We start from the raw sequence: 22,839 nt of genomic DNA, 5'->3' as shown, positions 1-22,839 counted from the left end.
TTTTTTTCATTTAAAAAAGTTTCCTGTTGAAAGCCGCATAGCATAACCAGTGACATGGCCCAGTGGGTGCAGATATTGCCCCCAGGCCTGGTGTTCTGAATTTGATCTTCAGCATCCACATGGTGGAAGGAGAGAACTGACTGCTGTGATTTTGCCTCTAACCTCCACATGTGCACGCAAACACATGCATAATGAAATGTAAAAAGTACTTTAAAAGAAATAAAACTCCTTAGCCTGTTTGGACGATCACCTTCCTGGCCCTAGATAGAAGTGGGAGGACCTTGGTCTTCCCGTAGGGCAGGGAATTTGTACTGTGCTTCAGTATTGAGAGGGAGGGGGAATGGAGTGGGGGGAGGAGAAGAGGAGTGAGGATAGGGAAAGGGAAGTGGGGGGAGGGGGCAATATTTGGGAGGAGGGGGAGGGAAATGGGAAACGGGGACAGGTGGAAATTTTAATTAAAAAAGAATAAAAATAAAAAAAAGAAATAAAACTCTGTGGCAGATTTTGATACTGATATTTAGGACATAAATTGCTTATTTATATAAATATATAAGTATACATGTTCTTTTTTTTTTTTTTTTTTTTTGGTTTTTCTAGACAGGGTTTCTCTGTGGTTTTGGAGCCTGTCCTGGAACTAGCTCTTGTAGACCATGCTAGTCTTGAACTCACAGAGATCCGCCTGCCTCTGCCTCCCGAGTGCTGGGATTAAAGGCTTGCGCCACCACCGCCCGGCGAGTATACATGTTCTATATGTGTATGTTTTCTGGGGATTGAACTCAGGGCCTCGTGCATGCTAAACACACACTCCACAATGAGCTGCATAACCAGCTCAAGCTCCTTTATTTCTCAAATACATGTTATCATTAAAGAACACAAAGGATGGGGAGATGCCTCGGTTGATAAAGAACTCGCTGTGCAAGCATGAAGACACGAGTTCACATCCTGAGAACTCATCCAAAAGCTGGACACAGTGGTGTGAGTCTGTAATCTCAGCACCAGGAAGCAGAGACTGGCAGGTCTCTGGGTTTCACCAGAAAGCTACTATAGCTGAATCTGGTTCTGTGAAAGACCTTGTCTCAAAAGCTAGGTGGAGGTCGGGCGGTGATGGTGCACACCTTTAATCCCAGCACTCGGGTGGCAGAGGAAGGCTAATCTCTGTGAGTTTGAGGCCAGCCTGGTCTCCAAAAGCTAGTTCCAGGACAGGCTCCAAAAGCTACAGAGAAACCCTGTCTCATAAATAAATAAATAAATAAATAAATAAATAAATAAATATTTTTTTAAAAGCTAGGTGGAAATTGACTGAGGAAGATGCACACCACATACACAAACACAAACATAAATACATGAATAAATAAACAAACAGGCATAGGTGATAACGTCATATGATCTCATCTTTGTGTGTCTTGAAGCTGTACAGGTTTTATGCATGCTACCATAGTTTGTATGAGGTCATGTGTGCATCAGTCCTGTTGGTCTGGAAGTTCCTGCTTCCTTGGAGTCGTTCATCATCACCTCTGGATTTTACAGTCTTTCCACTTTCTCCACATAGACCCCTGAGGGGAGGGGCTTGATGAAGACATCTATTTAGGACTGTGGCTCTATCATTACTCCCTCTTTGCACAGTGTCTCTTTGTGGGTCATTGTGCTAAAGACTTCCATTATTCTGAGTGCACTGCACAGCTGCTGGGAAATATTCCTTTAAGCCATGGACTCTAGGCAGGGGCAGGCCCAATCAGATGCCATAGAGCAAGTCTTTAGCTGAAGCTGGCCTGAATCAGATGTTCTTCTTTTGGGCCATATGGTTCTAAGAAGTGAACCTGAATGCTTCAACTGGCCCTGCTCCAAGATGGAGAGTGTGTGGAGTATGACAGAAAGGTAGAGAGAGGGAGAGAGATAAGAGAACTTGTGGGTATGATATAAATTAGTGCAGCCACTATGGGAACAGCTCAGAAGTTCCTCAACGAGCAAATGAGCGACTGTACACAGCTGAAGGAGCCGAAGACAGCATCCATGGGTACTGCTTCTGCATATACCGCAGCACTATACACAGCCTGTGTGCTCATCGATAGATAAATGATTGAAGAAAATGTACATATATAAAAATGGGGTTCTATTCAGCCCTAAAGAATAACAAAAATATGTCCTCTGCAGGAAAATGGATGGAATTGGAGATCTCCACGCTAAGCAAAATTAAACCAGATGAAGAAACACTAACATCACGTGTCTTTCCTAACACACAGCAGGATTTAAATGTTACAAACCATTCTCTCTCTCTCTCTCTCTCTCTCTCTCTCACACACACACACACACACACACACACACACATTTCTTGGTATAGTGGCTCACATCTATAATCCAACACTTGGAGACCGAGGCAAGAGAATTATTGTAAGCTAAGGCTAACCTGGGCTACATAGTAAGTTTCAACCCATCATAGAGTACAGTCTAAGACCTTGTTTCACAAAACAAAAGAGACATGAATGCAGAAAGGAGACTATGTATGGCAAAGATGGGGGCCAGAAGGAGGAGAAAGGGAATACAAAGAGGGTGGCTGGGTGAACAGTAGCAATTCATATGGTAGACATTCATGAATTTGTCAGAAAGGAACTCAGTATTTTCTGCTCACTTGTCTTCATTTTTATTTTATTATTCTTGCCTTATCTCAAGCATGTATGTTTTCTCACGTGTGTGTGTGTGCGTGTGTGCGTGTGTGTGTGGGGGGGGGCAGTCTCTTTTCCAGTTTAAGATATCTACAAGTGTCTTCATCCATTGGTATGGCCTGTGGACTGGCCTCTAGTAGTTTGATCTGAAATTTCACAGTTTACTTTGGATCTGGTCTTATTATTGTTCTAAAGCTCTTTCAACATGCTGTACCTCAGCCACAGTTAGAGTTGAGTTAACAGGGCTGCTCCTGTTCTACTTTCTATTTTCAAATTAGGTCTCAAAGTCAAGCTCAAATCCATAGCAGAACTGAAATGTAATGGCTGCAGCTAGGCCAGCCCCTTCTTTAATCTACTTCATTGTCCAGAGGAATCACTAGTTCTCACCAAACATCTTCTCTCACCTTGTTTGCTGGCTTGTTCGTTTGTTTTTTTCTCATCAAATTGATTGACTCTTGGGTTTGCCGTGGAAAGATGGATACTCTGGGCTTCTTTCTGTGTCTGTCCTTTTGGCCTCCATCCTGGCTAATTTTATGTCAACTTGACCCAAGCTAAAGTAATCTGAGAGGAGACAACCCCATTGAGAAAATGCCACCAGAGGACGAAGCTGCAGGCAAGCCTGTGAGGTGCTTTCTTAATAGTGACGGATGGGGGAGGGGTTGGGCCCAACCCAACAGGGACACTGCCATCGCTGGGCTCTACAGTGCCATCTCTGGGTCCTGGGTTATACAAGAAAAAAGGCTGGGTAATCATGAGAAATAATTCATGGCCTGTGCATCATCTCCTGCCTCCAGGTTACTGCTGTTTGAGTTCCTGTCCTAGCTTCCTCCCATGATGGACTATGGATATAAAAAAATAAGCCAAACAAATCCGTTCCTCCTCAACTTGCTTTTGGTCATGGTGTTTCATCATAGCAATAGTACCCTAACTAGGGCAACCTCTATCATCAGGACTTAACACCTGAGATTCCAACCAACATGTGTTCAACACATGTATGCTTGGATCCTATGCCTCCAAATAATTCTAAATTCATCCATGACTATGTACTAGTCATCTAGGTGGGCAAAGTGAATTATAGCTTTTAATTCAGCTCAGTCCCCAAGGTTTCACTTTTGTGGGGAATCAAACTTAACTGCCATATGATAGACAAGCACTCTTCCACTGAGCAACGTGCCCAACCAGACCTAACATTTAAATTTCAGAATTGCCTGCATCCTGGCAAGTGAGGCTGTAAAAAGTAGTGGATAGATCATCTAGAAAAGGAAAAATGTGTGGACCAGAGGAAGATGGGGGAGGATGTGCCCAAGGATCTGAGGGAGAAAGAACTGGATATCGATGATGGAGGAGGGTCATCTGCCTGTGTGTTACTCTCATTGGTTAATAAAGAAACTGCCTTGGCTTTTTGATAGGGCAGGATTTAGATAGGTGGAGTAGACAGAACAGAATTCTTGGAGAAAGAAAGCATAGTTGGTTAGATGCCATGGAGCCAGCCACCAGGTCAGAAATGCTGAATCTTTCCCGGTAAGCCACCACCTTGTGGTGCTACACAGATTATTAGAAATGGGTTAATCAAGATGTGAGAATTAGCCAAGAAGAGGCTAGATATAATGGGCCAGGCAGTGTTTAAAATAATACAATTTGTGTGTTGTTATTTTGGGGGTAAGCTAGCTGGGATCCGGGCGGGAACGCAGCCTACAGCTCATTCTACATATAGAAGGCAATGGAGATTGATTTCCTAGGGGTTTTTCTTATCCGGTTTTTGGTTGCTGACATTTGTCAAATTGATCATTACCTTCAGCCAAAGAATCCTTTAGTGCAGTGATTTTTGAATTAGGATTCTGTTTTGAGGCCTCAGCATACTAATCAAAAACTGCTGCCCCCATACTATCCCCTTCTCAGATGAACAATTACTTTCCAACAAAATATCTCTCAGTGTGCCTACTGAATGTCCAAATAAGTGCTGAAGCCGGGACACTTGAGATGATCATCCAGGCTGATGAACTGGTCCAGTGAGTAAATGTATTTGCTGCCCAGTCCAGTGACCTGAGTGTGAGCCCAGTACTCAAAGGTAGAAGGACAGAGTTGACTCTAGAAAGTTGTCCTCTGACCTCCACGTGCCCATTGTGGCATGGGTAAGCTCAGGAAAACACACACACATACACGTGCACAATAGATATGTAGACACACAAATACATGCAGTAAAATGATAGGCAGGGTCGGGGTGTAGCTCAGTGGCAGAGTTCTTGTCTAGCATAGGACAGTCCCTGGGATCCACTCTCAGCACTGAGAAGTAAGTGGGGGAGGAGGATGTGCCAAAATTATGATTGTAGTCAGCAATATATTGGAAAAAGGAGGTTTTTGAGGTAGAGGAGGGAATTTGACACTTAGACGAGTCCCATGAGAACTGGCAGTGTTAGTCAGGAAGGCAATGGTTGAGCACCTGCGTCCTGGACCCCAAAATCTGATTCCCTGCCACCTCTAAAATCAGGTTTGATAATCTGCAATCCTAGGTTCAGAGGGAGGGGGTGACATGAACTAATCTGCTTCTCTTCCTCTCTCATTTTTCAACCATATATTTGTTCATCATAATGGCACCTGCCCATCGTGGTGCCAGGGGGGCCTGTGACTATCTTCCGCCTGCCTGGATTGTGAGGACACAGGTGGACCTGCCAAGGAAACTCTTATAAAGGAAAGCATTGAACTGGGGCCTTGCCTACAGATTCAGAGGTTTGGTCCATAATCATCATGGTAATACATAGGCAGGGATGTTACTGGAGAAGTAATTGAGAGTTGCATCCCAATCCACAGGCAGGAGAGAAAGAGGGGTAGGGAGAGAGAGAAAGAGAGAGAGAGAGAGAGAGAGAGAGAGAGAGAGAGAGAGAGAGAGAGAGACTGACTGGATGTAGGCTTTTGAAACCTCAAATCCTGCTCCCAGCAACACACCTCCTCCAACCAGGACACAGCCCCTTTAACAAGGCTTTGCTCTCTTTCCTGGGATGGCTCTGAAAGGTTATGACCTTGTCTCAAATTGAGTTGCATATGTTTTGATATCTACATTTATTTTTAAGTGAATAACTTATAGCAGAAGCAGCCAGAGGTGGCAACAATTCTCCCCTTGGCATTGGCAGCTATCATAGCTGGTTTAAGATTTCCTTATAAAGTAAATCCATGAATATAACACACCCCTCTCTTTCTCTTTCCTTCTCTCTGTGTCTCTCTCCCTCTCTGTGTCTCTCTGTGTGTCTTCCTCTTTCTTCCCCTACATTGTTTAGTTTGTTCTTAAAATTTTAAATTATTTCATAGATTTAAAAAAATATATAGCCTCTGGGATCTCTGACTTAAAATTGTATTGAGGGTATCACTATGGCTTTTATATAACCATTTTCATAAATGTTACATGTATATTCTAACGAATAACTATAAAACCCAAAAGATCACACACACACATACACACTCACCAGCATGACAGCTCACTGGATGAAGGTGTCAAGCCTGACAACATAAGTTTGATGCCCAGAATCCACATAGTGGAAGCTGCCTTCTGACCTCCACATGCATGCCACAGTTTGTGAATGCCCAAAAGCATGTGTGTGTGTGCATGCATGTATATATATGTTGGTCTCAGAGAGAGAGACCAACAGACAGACACACCACAATAAATGTAAAAATTCCACTAAAATAGCTCAAAGAGTTAATGAATGAATTTAGCCAAGTGACAGGGTATAAAAGCAACACACCAAAATCTCTTGCATTTCTGAGCATTAACAATGAACAATCTGAGAAGGAAATCAAGACAACAACTCCATTTACATAGCATCCAAAGAATAAGAGAACTGAGCATTAACCAAAGAAGTGACAAAGAAGTGAAAGACTACTTAAAACTGCAAACACTGCATAATGAAGGAAGACAAATATACAGAAGGACCTTCCTGCTCATAGACTAAAAGATTAAAGGTATAGGGACAGCAATAGTACCCACCATTGTAAATCTGTTCAGTGCAACTGAATTACACACTCAAATTTCTTTAACTAGCACACTTTTATTGTGTACATTTTACCACAGCAATGTGATAGAAGAGAATCATTGTGCTCACCACAAGCGCAAAGTGAGATGCAGAGATGAGGGGCTGCCCAGGCTGCTGAAGTGAGGAGGGCTTTGCCGTGGTGACTGTGGGAAATACGGGAGAACAGTCCCAGCAAGAAAAGCCCAAAGTCTACTTTGCAGAGTGGAAACCTATTCCATTTCACAATAGATGAAAACTAATCTCTCCTATAAAACCAGGGCAAGCTAAAAAAGAAATAAATTATTTAATGCAAAATTTGCTTCATTCTAAAGCCTTTTGGGAAAAAAATTAGCAGCATCCCTGGGTGATCCAAGCACACGTGGATAACATGTAGTTCATTCAGAGTGTGCTCTCCATATTCCCTGCAGCCTTGTGGCATTTTTCCTACTAAAAATATAAGAATTGAAGAGTTCTTATCCTTATTTTTACTTTTGAGTGCCACCCTTGAGAGGGGTGTGTGTGTGTGTGTGTGTGTGTGTGTGTGTGTGTGTTTTGCCTGTGTCAAATGTGATTGATACTGTCCATCATTTTCATTTTAAACATTTAAAACCATCTAAGGCCTGGACACACCTAGAGATAAACTCTTTAAATTACAAGGTGTTTAAATTGTGTTCCAAGGTAAGCATGAAACAGACTTTTCATGATCAGACATGTACAGAACCGTCTAGTCAATGACTCTTTGACTTACCTTATCAAGCTCTAAATCCCCCCATGAATAACATGATAAATTCCTCCAAAAAAAAAAAAAAAAAAAAAAAAGGTAGCCCAGGTTTGTAAGACTACGTGGTGCTGACACCCAGACAAGGTCATTAGAGTCTTCAGGGGATAATATGGGGGAAAGCTGAAAAATAGCTATTAGAAAAGAAACATATCCTCCAAACATCTGGGGGAAAGGCCACACCCAGGGCAGCAGCAGCAACTGCAGAAAGGAGAAGCCACAAAATCCCCACCCCCTCTTTGGCACTTGGTGCTCAGCACTGGCAACTGACAGAACGGGCTCAAGACATCATTTCAAAAAGACTTCTCATTGAAGATCAGGAATCTGTGACCATCTGTGTAGCTCATTCTTGGGAAACTCAGACCACGTGGGATGTGATTATATGCTGAAACCCGATAAACAAAGCACAATGAGACTGTAGAATAGAACGAATTATGTCTACATAGCATTCTGCACACCACAAATCTGGTAGAACTGAAGTACTCTCACGTGGACTCCAATTAGCACAGAGGACAATGGCAAGAGCCGCACAGGCCAGAGGCAGCACGGACTGCTAGAGCCCTGAGATATTCTGAAAAGGCGTGACCAGGTCTAGATGCCTCGTGTGAAGCAAAGTCACCGGACCTGGGCAAAATCTACAATCCAAGTACCCAAAGGAAGACTTAGATAAAAGAAAAGGATTGTCCAGTACAGAAAACCTCTCAGGGGCAGGCAGGGAAGGAACACAGGAGAATCCATGTGGAAGCCTACAACCAGGCCTGCTAGTTTCCATAGCCTATATCTCCACTCAGCTCCCTTTCTGTCAGTATCTACTCCATCGGTGTTTAATGCCCAAGGTCACTTTAGCAGGCTCTCTTGACCCTGCTCTGTCCCTGCCCATTTTGCTAAAATCTCCTTCCCAAGGAGAAATACAATCAGTATTTCTACCTCATCTCCTAAAGTTTCAGTGACAAACCAGGGCACAATACCAATGAAGTTCACTCTGAAGAACCAATGAGTTTCTTGGATTCCCTTGCAGACCACAGGGGAAGTGTTATGTACAAAGGTATAGATTCCACCCCCATACACACCTGTGTCACACCTGGAAAGCCCTTATCAAACAGGAGTGAGGGCTTCCTTGTTGCGGCGGCATAGCTGCTACCTCCCTCTTTAGTCAGCTGGAGTCCCCCAGCCCTATCAATAAACTCTAGTTTCGCCCTAAGGCCCCTGCAAAAAAGGTAGAGTTGCATACACCAGGTGGGAGAGAGAGGCCAGATGCTCAGGTAAGAGTCTGGCGGCCCTCTGCATTCTCCAAGATTGGGCGTTAACAGTTAACAAGCCCACACGGGATAATCATTCTGTAAAGGATGCAGCTGAACTCCCCAACACAAAGTTGTTTGGCTCAGAGGACAATCGCACATAACACGCTATGTTGTAGCTCTCATCCCTTGTTCTTTTCTTTTGCTTTTTATGCTCCAAAAGAACAGTCTGGCCTGGTTTGCAGAGCATCTGTGCCTCAGCCTCCTGGGAGATGAGCTGTTCTATGTTATCTGATAGCCTCTAGTCTACTTCTAGCCGAAGTTCCCTTGTCCTCTCAGCTCTTGTTATCCCTACAATTCCCCTTCCTGTTTAAATAATCCAGCACCTTCTCTCTGTCATCTCACTGCCAATCAATAGTCTTTTTATTAATTAGTTTTAAAAACGTTGTGTGTACAGGTGTCTTGCTAGTGTGTATGTCTGTACACCACAAATATGCTTGGCCTTTGTTGTTCTATTTATGTGGTGCTTTCTAAAATGTTTCCTTGGTCACTTTTGATGGATTTCATTTTCTGCATTCATAAACCTCTTTTTAAAACCTGTGCCTATAATTATTGTACAATTAACACCTGATCATTTTTCCACTTAAATGTTTCACCAGCCCATTTGGCTCTGTCATACTTCTGCCAACAGCACACTGGATTAGTCAGGGTTTGTAGTGAGGAGCAGCAGTGGGCTGCATTCCGGCCGCCCCAGCTCCCGCATGGCTAGCTTATGCCCCAAAATAATTACACAGAAACTGTATTCTTTTAAACACTGCTTGGCCCATTAGTTCAGCCTCTTATTGGCAAGCTCTTACATATTGATCTAACCCATTTCTGATATTCTGTATAGCACCACGAGTTGGCTTGCCAGGAAAGATCTTAACCTGCGTCTATCTGGAGTGGGAGAATCATGGCGACTGACTGACTTGGCTTCTTTCTCCCAGCATTCTCTTCTGTTTTCTCCACCTACCTAATTTTCTGTCCTATCAAAGGACCAAGGCAGTCTCTTTATTTAACCAATGAAATTAACACAAAACAGAAGACTCTCCCCCATCAAGGGTTCTCTCGAGTTGACCAGAGCTTATAAAATGAATCTGAATATCTTTCTCTCTTCTCTCTCTCTTTTCTCTTTCTTTCTCACTCTCACATACTCTCTCTCTCTAATATATGTGTATACATATATACATATACATTTATATGTATATATAACAATAGATGAAATGAGATAGATAGGGAGGGAGGGAGGGAGGGAGGGAGGGAGGGAGGGAGGGAGGGAGGGAGGGAGGAAGAGGAGGTATTTATTAGAATGACTTACAGGCTGTGGTTTAGTTAATTCAACAATGACTAGCTATGAATGGAAAGTCCAAGAATCTAGTAGTTGGCAGTCCACAAGGTTAGATGTCTTAGCTGGCCTGCAGTAATCACTGGAATCATGAAGGCTCTAATGCCAGTGATGGAAAGAACTTGCTAGTAGGATTAGAGTGGGCAGGCAAAGAATAACAGCCTCCTTCTTCCATGTTTTTATATAGGCTGCCAGCAGAAGACATGACCCAGATTAGATATGGATTAAAGCTGGGTGGCGGTGGTGTATGCCTTGAATTTTAGCACTTGGGAGACAGAGACAGGCAGATCTCTGAGAGTTCAAGGCCAGTCTAGTCTACAGAGCAAGTTCCAGGAAAGGATCCAAAGCAACACAGAGAAACCCTGTCTTGAAAAACAAAACAAAACAAACAAAACAGATCTGAATTAAAGGTATGTCTTCTTGCCTCAAGATCTAGATTTAAGATCTGTCTCTTCACATCTTGAAAAGTCTGGATTGAAGGTGTGTCTCCCTACCTCAAAGATCTGGATTAGATATATTCAAGTTGACAAGCAAGAATAGCCATCACACACTGTACACATGATTTTGTTCATTTTTTCATTTGTGAACAGTATTTCACTCTGTTATCCAGGCTGGTTTCAAAACCCTGAGCAGCAACCATCCTGCCTCCTCTTCCCAGCAGTCAGTATACATTGCTTAGTCTGACTTTTAAAAAGAATGTGCTAAGGGTTGTCCGTGAAAATAATGTGTGGAGACATTTTGAGGCCTAAAACAAAGTCATGTCTGTAGTGGCTCCAGAGTCTGTGGCATTCGTAAAAGAATGGCCTTGAGTTGTACATCACACACAATGAAATGTGTGTGTTTTCATTATATAGATCAGCGACTTTTGACAAATGTTCACAACTATGGAACCACCACTACTGTCACATAGGCAACATTTTTCTCTTAGAAATCTCTCTTGTGTTTGTTCCTCAACCTTCAGCCACCAACAACTCCTAGACGGCTTCTGACATCATAGATGATTTTAGAATGATCTAGAATTACAAAAAAGTTACAATTATACAACTTGTGCTCTTGGTGTCCTCTTATGTATACTTGGCATATTTTTTGAGATTTAGCCAAGTTATTATATGTATCAGTATTTGTTCATCTTACTCCTGAGAAGTTATTCATGATATAAACATAAAATATTTAGGCATCCATTCACCAGTTCATGAATATTTGATTTGTCTAGGCATTGATGATGATGAATGAGACTTCTGTTTCTCCTAGAGATAGAATTGCTGTGTCAAATAATAGATACAGTATTAACTTTATAAGAAACCATCAAAGTGTCTTCCAAAGTATACTAAGATTACTGGTTTGGTGTTTTTGTTATTGGGTTTGTTTGTTTGTTTGTTTAGTTGGTTGGGTGACTTTTGTTTTTAAGAACTAGGGGCCCCACTGCATTTGGTTAGGCTGACCTCAAATGTCAGGGCTCAGAGGATCTCATCTTTCCAAGTAGATAAGATAACATATACAATTGAATACCTAGCTTCAAGATAATATATATAAATCAACTCTAGGCTGCTGGTAAGTTTGGGATGTGCTGCAGGTCTGAGGAGGAGTTGCAGCTTATTGCTCTTCCTGCCCTCCCTGCCACAGGACCTCTTCTCCACTTCAGAATGGTTTTTTTATCAGAGGCCCGGTAAGAGTTTATTGTTGAATGACTCTTCCCGTGTGGGTCTTGTCTTAGTCAGTGTTCGATGGCTATGAAGGGACACCATGACCACGGCAGCACTTAACTGGGGCTTTCTTACAGTTTCATTATCACCATGGCAGGAAGGATGATGGCATACAGACAGACATGTTTCTGGAGAAGGAGCTGAGAGTTCTATGTCCAGATTCACAAAGCAGAAAGAGCCAGAACACTGGGAATGGCTTGGGCTTTTGAAACCCTAAAGCCCAACCCCAGTAATACACTCCCTCCAATGAGGCCGCACCTACTCCAACAAAGCCTCACGTCCTAATTCCACTCCCTAAGCATTCAAATCTATGAACTTATTGAGACCATTCTTATTCAAACTACCACATTACACTCCCCAGCCCCCACAGATTGTAGCCATATCATAATGCAAAAATGCATTCAGTTCAACTTCAAAATCCCCCATAGTCTATCATAGCCTTAACACTGTTTAAAAGTCTGTTCTGAAATTCATGGCTATCTCATTAACTCTAATCACCTGTAAAATCAAAATGAAAAAGCAAATTACATATTTTCCATCTTGTTAGACCAAGCCCGTTGTTAAGTTGGGAGCTTAGGCCCCAGCCCCTTGCATCTATCCTAGCCCCCTGACCCTGAGAGTTAGCACTCTGGACTCCAAATCCCAGCAGGCCAGGTCCTGACCCCTCCCTGGGCAGGGGGAGGGCTGCTGAGGACCACTCCCACAGAATATTTAAGCGCCTGGTCGCCTTCGTGGGGGGGCCACCCGAGAGTGCAGAACTCCCATTAAACCTGGGTATTTTTAAATTTGGCTTGATTGGGATTTTGCATCATTGGAGAGCTTGTGTTAGGAAAATATTCCTAACACCCGAGGCTCTCTGACTCGTGGAGGTTTTCAGCCCTAGTCATTGTGTGAGGCAGTGTACCTCTCATGCACACCTTTTACATACTCATGTTCTATAGGTTTGCAGCCCCTGTGATTGTGTGAGGTGGCCCTCTCACGCACCCCTTTTTACATACATGTATTCTATATGTTCTTTCTTCAGACACTCACTATCCTGGAAGGTATAATAAATGCTATCATTTATCTACACAGGAGGGAAATGCAAATTCATTGAAAAATATTAAAGATAAACAATAAAAATTTAAAGTTATTTTTAAGAAGAAAAATAGTGCGGAAATGATACAAATAAGAAAAAGGGCTCAATATAGCTTTCTATTAATTTGCTAATGTTGTAGCAAGTTGCCACAAGCTTTGTGATTTGAAAACCATATCTTGCAGTTCACAAGTCAGGGTTTTCAGCGAGGTGTAGACTATCTTCTCTTGCCTTTTCTCAGCTTCCACTGACTGCCCACTTTCCCTGGTTCATGGATATTCTCTTGCCTTCCTTACCCTCTGCCCACTTTGCCTGGCTCCTGACTCTTCCTCATATTCCAGGCCAGCACCAGCTGGTGAAGTCCTTCTCCACCATCTCTCTGGTATGTTGTCTTCTGGTGTCCAATGCTACTTATTAGGAGCCTGGCGATGACACTGGGGCAACATGGATAATCCGGGACACTCTCCCTATTGTAAAGTCAGCTGATTGGCAATCTTAATTCCCTTATAACTACATTCAGCTTTGTCATTGGTACCTCACATATTGATACTATTTTTTTATTATAAGCTATACAATATATTTGACTTTGGAGCACAATTTTAATGAAGAAATATTTCCGAAAACCTCTATAAGTTGAACATAAAACATAACAAGTGAAGTTTAAAATTTATCTCTTTCCAATCAGTTGTCTGGGATCCTTTGGCTCTACCCATATAGAAGTCATAGGCAGGCAGAGGGCTTCTTTAGCAACTTCTGCTTCCCTCAATATTAGACAGTAGAGGGTAGGAACAGCAGGTCAGACCAAAGACAGACTGTGTTCTCTAATGTCAAGGTCCTCATGTAGCCTCAGGTATTAGGACCCTTTGCTCTGGAAAAGCATAGCTCTGCGTACACCTAGAAGTCCGAGATTCTCTGAAGGCAAACACGAATAAAATAACCTCACACTAGCTCAGAATTGAGTCTAATAAAGTTTTTTTTTCCCCCTTTTTGGAGAACTCACAGATCACAGGCCTCTACATAACTGGGAACAGGAACCAAACCCAGCATCAAGGTGAGAGATAGAAGAGAATGCTAGTGAGGGGGCCCATACCTTTTTGGTACCCTGGCTACACCCAACCTGGTAAAGCTCTCAAAGGCCATTGACTGAAGGAAGTTTCCCATCACCTCCCTCTACCTATTATCCCATTCAATTTACTTTTTTTTTTTTTTTTTTTTTTTTTTTTTTTTTTTTTTTTTTTTTGTGAGGTCCCTGAGTCTACAAAACTCGCGGACCTTTTAGGTTGGTCCCGGTATAAGTTTGAACTCCTTCTCACGTTGGGTGGTCAGATAAAGGCAAACACAAACAAAATAATCCCATACTAGAATTGAGTAAAATAAAGGGTTCTTTGTTTTTGGTTTTTTGTTTTTTTTTTAAAAAAAAAAATTAGGCGGAACTCACAGATCAGAGGCCTCTGTACGAACCGGGAACAGGAACTGAACCCAACATTCAGGTAAGGAAAAAAAAAAAAAGAGCGAGTGGCAGGCCCACATCTTCTTGGTACCCAAGGCTACAGGCAAACTGGTCCCGCTTCTCAAAGGCCATTGGCTAAAGGAGGTTTCCCATCATTCCTCAGTCTATAGCAGCCACTGGCACTGTAGCTTCCAGATGAGCCTAGATATCATCCTTTTCCAGCCTTTGACAGCAGCCATTGTTACGGCTCCATTGATTATCTTTGCCCAGTAGGAAAAACCAAAGTTCATTGGGAAGTTGGGTCATACCCTGGCTTCCTCTTGCAAAGTGGGAGGTTTCTCACATTTCCACCCTATGGCTAATATTTTCTGGTAGCAATAAAATTGAATTTCACACTTTTATTTTTCCAATAGTCTATGCCAGTATGCAAGCAGAAACACACCCTGGTATTCAAATAAAGTAACTTCTGGGGTGGAAAATGGCAAGCAAGCCTTATCCCATAAAACTTCAGAACTGATCTAAAACTGGTATACAAACTAAAGAACTCCAGCATGAGAAATAGAGGGGAAATAGTAAAACTACCATTTCAAGGGCCAAAAACACATGGCATTTTGCTGGAATGTCCATAGGATGGCTGCTTCAGGAATACTATGTTGCAGATGACTACAGCCAGGTTGCTAGTGTACAAAGTCTTGTGGGCTTTGTGTGGATTCTCCCCATTTTCATGGTTTTTTTTTTTTTTCGGAAAAGTTATGTTCGACCTTGCAATTCTTTCAGTAATAAGCCCTTTCCAAAGGCTCTCTTCTATAGCACTCAATAAATGTTTTCAAAATAAAACTAAAGGCAAATATTTTGGAATGCCCCCATAACAATATCCTGTCTCACAAGATTAATATTTAACAAAGAAAATTCTTTTTTAAAACGTGCACACATAGACTGGAGACTTCTAACACTTAAGACTCTTCTGAGGAAAATCAGTGTTCTCAACAAGCTGATAATTAGGTTATTATGGACAGTCTGGCTCTAGAGTTAGCAGTGATTTTCCGCCATCAACAATTTCAACAACTTGGTGAAGGGTAGGATTTAAGAAATAAGAAAGTGAGTGGGAGAAGGAAGGGAGGGAGAAAGAGAGGAAGATTGGGAGGAAGGAAAGGAGGGAGGGACAGAGGGATGGAGAGTCAGAGAGGAAGGAAGGAAGGGCAGAAGGGAGGGAGGAAGAGAAAAATATAACAATCCATTTTGGGATGCATACCTCAATATGCTGGACAAAAATAAGATATCCAACTTTTGAAAGTTTACATTTGAATAAAGCTTTTGAGAAACAGAACATTATGCCCAATTTATGGAGAATATATCTTGTTTTTTTCTCACTGTGCTTCCAGGTTGGTCTCCAGCTCAGGTGATCCCTCACTTGAGCCTCCTTTAGCTGGCACCAGCTGCTTTGCTTTGCATTTTTAGAGAGTCATTACATCATATGTCCTTCAAACCTGGAGTTTATAGATCTCTGCGATCTAAGCCACACTACTGTGGAGAACCATTCAGATCTTCACACTAGCTATATAAAAATTATTTTAAGGTGAAAATATATAGAGCCACAAAAGTGCAGAAAGAATCTTATCTGAGCTTTACTTTTCCTACTGCAGCAGACCCTCTGAAAAACACCACCACCATTAATCCCATTCCCTGTGAAATCAGCCACCATGAAAAATTGTCCATGCCATTAGCATAAAAAAGCCCGATGGCACTTTCCATGATTTCTGGAAAGCATTGAAATTACCATCCCACCGCACCTCCTCCCCTCCTTATCACCCACCCCATTCCCACCCCCATCCTTTTTATCAAGACTTCTCCCTGGCTTTTTACATGCATGTGTAAGTAAATTTTGTCTTTTTTTGTTCTTTTAATATGTATATTGTCAGTTAACCCACTGACTCCTGACCTTTCTAACTTAAAATGGTAGTGAAGATTTACTCCAATAACCTGAGCCTCTGAGACATGATCTTGGAGGCAGAAACAGCAAAATATGCATATTTAAAGACAGAAACCAACCTGCCCAGGCTAAAATACAGTAAGTGAGCAGCTTTGGCCTGAGAGGAATAATGTTTCTGTTTTTTGTTTGTTTAGGGGTTGGCCTGTTTTCTGTGGGTTTGCTTGTTTTGTTTTCCATTTTCTCCTATGCTTTGCCTCGTTTGGATTGTTCTGAGCTAGTTTTGAGTCTTGCTGTGGAAGGATGGTGAAAACTGTTCAGTTAGTGTCCAGGGAATCCATTTAAGTGGTGTTTAATGAGCTTCTCCTTTGGTTCCAGGTCTTGAGATAGGTGACCAGAAATCCAGACAGGAAAAGATGGTTTCTTTAGGGAGGGTGTCAGTCTTTGCTAGAAATTCCCACACAGGCATGCACGCAGCTTTTGGTAATCCTAGAGAGCTCTTACTCCTACTAATCAAGACTAACAAGGAAAAGGGGGAAGGGAGTCAAATGGCTTAGAGCTGGTTTAGGACACTAGTTGGGAGACAACTGTCATTCAGATAGCAAACACATCCACAGCTGAGTCTTCAACTGAGGCTGCAGATATTTCTGCTCCTCCCTTAGAGCTGACCCTTTAATACTCTATTATTAACCTCTACCAACCTTCTGAACAAAGAACTCTTTCCCCAGAGGCTAAGCCCATACCCAATCTCTTATTAAACAACCCAGGTTTTGCCAGCACCAAAGCATAACACTGGTTCTTTCTCTGTTAAATCCATACAGAAGTCAGTGAGAAAGCTCAGCCGAGCCAGCTAAGGAGACAGAAAAGAAACATACACACACACACGATATCTGGATTACATGTGTGGGTAAGCACTTAATGGCAGAGATTTACATGGACTCAAGGAGAAAAGCAAAGAGTAGCGCTTTAAAACGCAGCAGCCCTTGAGTCCACAGGACAGCCAGTGCATGTTTCAGTGGCAGAACAAGGATGGCAATTGTCTTCTATATTCCTGGGGTGGGGGGTTAATGCCTTTGGTGATGGTATGGGCTGCTTTGATGAACTGCCTCATGGGCAGCAGGCACAAAGGCTACACAGACAGGACATTGAGGGTGATTTCTGTGGGTGTTCTATCACGCATTGTCAGCTTGTAGGTCTTCGGGAAAGGAGTAGTTTGAGTTTTGGTTGATGAAAAAAGAAAAGAAGAGAAGAGAAAAACTGAAAATGTTGGTCTGGAGAGTTGTAGCCAAACTGTAATGATCTGTCCTGTCACCTGGTATCCTGTCCCTTTAAGAGACCAACCCTGCCTACTCCCCCTCTGCCACTGGGTCTCTCTCCCTCTGTCCTTCTTCTGAAGAGGGGGCTGCTGTCTCTCTTTCCACCCTCTGTTTCTTTCCCTTTCTCTCTCTCTCCCTCTCCCCTTTACCCTTCTCTTCCATAACCCACTGTATAAACGATACCCAAACTCTCTCTGCATGGCATGTCTATCCATCTCTCACCCACTGAAGCCAAGACCGCTCTGCTGTGACCTCGGGTCACCCGCCACAGCCCTGCTCAGGATACTCGTCATTTTTTAAATCATAACATTGGTGCTGTGTGACTCAGCCAGGCTCCCTCCATGTTCCACCCCACCTGTTAAGACCCTGGGCTTGAACCATCCCTGAAAATGGTAAGGTTCCCTTCTTCAAGTCAGCTTGCACTGACATTCGCCTCTGGTTGCTTCCCATAGCTAGAAACATGACCAGACCACCTGGGTTGGTCCTCCGTCCATTCGAGTAACTTTGGCTGCCCAGGCACTACACACACTGAGCATTGCATTCATTTTGTGACCTGGGGTCCCTCGGATTTTTGTTTGTTTTTTTGTTTACCCTTTTGGACCGCTCATAAGTGGTCCCCGCTGTGAGGGCCTCAACTACTGACCACACCCTCAGAAGGAAGACATTCCCCTGCCATCCTTGAGGTCTACTCTGTTTTCCCTGCTTTCATGTTTTCAGCTATGAAAAATAAACCCTCTAAACTATCGGTCACCTGCCTATAAACACTCTGCTGGCGTCCTGCCAGCTCGGCTTTCCTTTCCCTGAGCAGTTTCATTTCCACCTGCCTGCCAGCATCTCATGCATGTCTGCTTTTCCTTTCACTGGGCAGCCCCTTCCCCATCCATCTGTAAATGCTCTTTTTCTCTCACTCCCATTCCTACTAGCCTATCCCTGCCACCACTACCATTGTTCCCGCAGAGAGCGACAAAATTAGTTGGACCCATGAGGCAGCTGTTTCCAGTTCCAACCTTTGCTCCCTGCCGCTGCTGGTGGTGCAATGGCTTGGCAACAGGGCAGATCAAGGTTCTCTACTTCATATATGAAAGAATGTGTAAATGGTGTGGTTACATGGATGTAATTCTGTTTTAAATGTATGTTCTACGCAGCTTTTATTGTCTCTCTCGTTATTTATTTAAAATTCCCACTGCTCAAAATACATAGCTTCTTCATACAACATGTGACTGCTGCCATTTTGACTGAAGTCAGGTGACTGCCATCTTAACTGTGGTCAGGTGACCTCACTGCCATCTTAAGTGAGGGCCAGGTCAGGTGACCAAGTCCCACCATCTTTATTGAGGTATTCCCTGCCTAGTCTCACAGTTTACTTATGTTTTTGTCTCTAAATTCCTCTTACTGACTCTGTTACATGTATGCTTTGTGCAGTGGCATGGTTTTGGTAGGGCCCACCAGAAGCATCCATTTTGCCCAATTCCTGTGTGTGTATGATTATGTGTGTGCATACATGTGACTTAAATGCATGTATGTTTACTGTTTATTAAGCTGTTCTCTACTATTAACAGTTCTATTGTTAAGCTTCTATTGCAAACAGATTTTTCTTCTTTGTCTTTTACAAGTATAAATCTTACCTGTTAAGCTGAGAGCCAGTACAGTCAAGCTTGACCCAGCTCTCCAGGCAGATTCTATACTGTGGTTATAACTCATTTATACCCAGTAAACAGCCCTCAACTGCTCAGAGATCTAGGGAATATGGCATTTAAATATTTAATTATTAAAGGACTTTTCATAACAGAGAACCTTGGCTCCTAGCAGCAGCACTCTACTTCCTCCAAAGAAGACAAAAGACAAATGGGTGCAAAATAATGTCCATTTGCAATTCACTTCATTAACTGCTAAGCACTGACCACTGGGAAAAACTGCCTTTCTTCTAAACTGAAGATCTCCAGACAGTGGACAAAATCACTGGAATTGACAGCCTCGTTGCTCAGGTCAAGGTAGGCTTGTCTTAGCACACAGGACCTTCTAGAGCCTGGCAGGGCCCTGTGCTAAACAGTAAAAGGCAAATACGACCCTCAGCAACCATGGAGGACCTTGAGGAGTAGCTCTAGGTAAGCTCTCTGTTATTTTTTAATCAATAACTCAAGTAAAATTTTATCCTTCTGAAAGATCTCTGATGCAGTTTGACAACGGAAAGGTTTTATCAGTTTAAAAGGACAACCTTACCAGACAAATTTCAGTAAAAGACAAACTAAAAGTTATTAAGGTGTATACCTGGAAGTTATAAAGATGGCAGGACAAAATTCTCTCTCACACTGTCTTTCATAGTCTTAAAGATACTTTTCATTATGCAAAAATATCTGTCACAGTCATTCTGGTATAAGTATGCTGTTATATAAAACTTATGTTTTTGTAAACCCAAAAAGTTCTTGTGAGTTCCAGGGAGCTGAATTAAAGGTTCCACCTTAAACAGATAAGATACACCCTTCTCAATTCCCTGATCATAAAAAGAAAAAAAATTCTTCCTAAACTTAGCTTTGTCCTCTGTTCTACCAATACCTTAAATAGGACTAAGAGACACTGGACATTTTCATAGCACAAAACCTGGACAGGTATAAAGAAACCAGCTGGCCCAGGATGTGACCAGCACCCAGCCTTCTCAGCCCCCACCCCAGACAACGCTCACAAATAAGAAGAAACCAGTCTTTAGAATCTGTTGTCCCAATTCCTTTAACCTGTTGTGCCTAACTTCCGGCTTTCTTATTATAAGAAAGAGATGGGAATGTAATGGTCTGTCCTATCGCCTGGGTATCCTGTCCCTTTAAGAGACAAGCCCCGCCCACTCACCCTTCCACTGGGCAAGTGGATCTTCCTCCAGCCTGCGTGGGCTCTCTCCCTTCCATCTCTCTAATCTTCCCCTGATGTGGGATTCCCCTCTGTATGCTGTGAATACCACTCGTTAATAAAGAAACTGGCTTGGCCTGACAGGGTAGAACAGAGCCAGGGAGGAAAAACTAAACTGAATACTGGGAGAAGGAAGGCAGAGATAGGAGAGAAGCCATGTAGCTCTGCCAGAGACAGACGATGGACCTTACCTTGTGGTAAAATATAAAATGTGATAAAATATAAAATAATGGAGATGGGTTAATTCTAGATGTAAGAGCTAGCTAGCAATACACTTAAATAATTGGCCAAGCAATGATTTAATTTAATGCAGTTTCTTTATGGTTATTTTGGGAGTCTGGGCAGCTGGGAAACAAACAGCCTCCTTATATCTCTCCCTCTCTCTTCCCCCCACGCTATTTCTCTCTCTCCCTCTCCCTCTTCTCCTTCTCTTCCATAACCCACTAAATAAACTATACCCAAACACTCTCTGCATGGTATGTCTATCCATCTCTCACCCGCCGAGGGACCAGACTTCCACCTGCAGTGACCCGCCGTGGTCTCCTACCAGACTTTTTTAAAGCCATAACACATATATTGGAAAGTGAAATTCAAGCAAGATCCAGTCCACCTTGCAGCTCGATAACAACCCCACCCCCAACGGAGAACGGCACTAGAATCTAGTGAAAGGTGCTCTACAGGTCTCTGCTGAAAGGTCATTTTACTGTCTATAGTCATGATTGCCCTTACTTCTACCAAAGGTAACCATGAAGCTGCCTTTTCCAGACTCCTCCTCCATGCTGTACAGGCCTGCTCACTGCTCATGGCTACCTAACCTGGCTTATCCTCCTTGCAGCTGGAGACACAAAGGGAGGACTTGGTCCTAAACCTGCAGTAAGTAGTTACCTTAGATTCCAGGAAGGGCAGAACTCCACCCTATTGTGAAGACCATTATCAATGAGGGTGAGGCTGCACCCTGGACTCATTCGTTGGATTCTGGGAACAAGATTGATCCTGCCCATGAGAGCAATAAGGATATCCCCAGACCACCTAGCAGAATCAGACCTGAGAAAATGATCAGTGCACCTTGACCAGGATTGCTTAATTATTCACCCCTTTTCCTCCTTGCTCCATTTTTCCCTCTAAACTTGCATTTCATATCAGATTCCTGAAGACAAACTTGGAGTCACAAGTCCCTTTGTCTCTTCTCTGCGGGTTGTTGAAACCTTCTCCCTCTGCTCTTCACCATCACTCAGCTTATCTTAATCACCAGCTTGGTATGGGTGGCCAATTCTAGCCTGCCAAGGCTGCCAGAACCTACCATAAAACTCCAGGTACAACCATAGTAAGACGTATCTGTTTGCAAAGCTGCTTGAGTTCCGGTAAATATAATACAATTTGCCAGATATATGTTGTAAAACTGTAATGTAATCTCAGAGTCAGGAAGCAAACAGAAAGACTGTATGTTAGAGGCCAGTCTGGACTAAATAGTATCAAATTTATTTTATAAATAAACAAAATAGAGAGAAAAGAGAAAAGGCTTCCTTGAATCTGGAGAACAAAACATTAAAGAGACAACAATGTTTCAAGCCAAAATCATATGAAATTATCATTTTGTATAAATTCAGGTAGTTGCAGACAGTTGATTCTTCCTTGATTGATTTTGAGTTAACAGTTTATGACATTTTCTGCTCAAATTCTAGAAATCCTTGACTACTTATGCTAGTCATCTCTCCATCTCCGTGGCAAAATACCTGAGATAATCAACTAATAATTAATTATATTAGTATCATATACCTATACAAATGTAGTATTAAAAAGATTAAACATCATTGTTACTGGGCAATGCTACCCATGCCATTTAATATGACTTAGCATATTAAATGAGCATAATAAAAGTCAATTCTGTGCTTTACAAGATGAAACAAATTCTCTGAGATTTTAGCAATAAAGACTTCATCTTAGGGAATGATGTATGAATTCTCTGGAGAGACTTTAAGAAGAGAGAAAAACAGAATTCAGCATGAGATCAAAGAGAGGAGGCTATGTCTTATATTAATCAGGCCAGTTTTGGATTAAAAAATATTTTTTATACTGGGTATTGAGCCTAGAAGTTTATGCATACTAAACCTCTCTGCATCCAAAAGACTATTTTTAGCAAGACACAATGACACACACCTGCAATTCCAGCGTCCAGGAAACAGAGGCAAGAGACCCTTGAAAGTGGTGATGGTAGAAAGGTTATGAAAGGGAGAGGTAAGAAATAGGGACGATGGGGGCAGAAGAGGAAGGTTAACCAAAATTAAGGAAATACTAAAATGTCACATGACTCATAGTCACCATCTCAGGACAACCTGGGAATTCAGTAAATGCTTTGAGAAAATTCCAAAAGCATTGGATTCAGTTCCCACCTCTTTTCCTATAAAT

The sequence above is a fragment of the Chionomys nivalis genome, chromosome 13 (genome assembly GCF_950005125.1).
Source record: "Chionomys nivalis chromosome 13, mChiNiv1.1, whole genome shotgun sequence".
Lineage (NCBI taxonomy): Eukaryota > Metazoa > Chordata > Mammalia > Rodentia > Cricetidae > Chionomys > Chionomys nivalis.
This window is presented reverse-complemented; position numbering follows the sequence as displayed.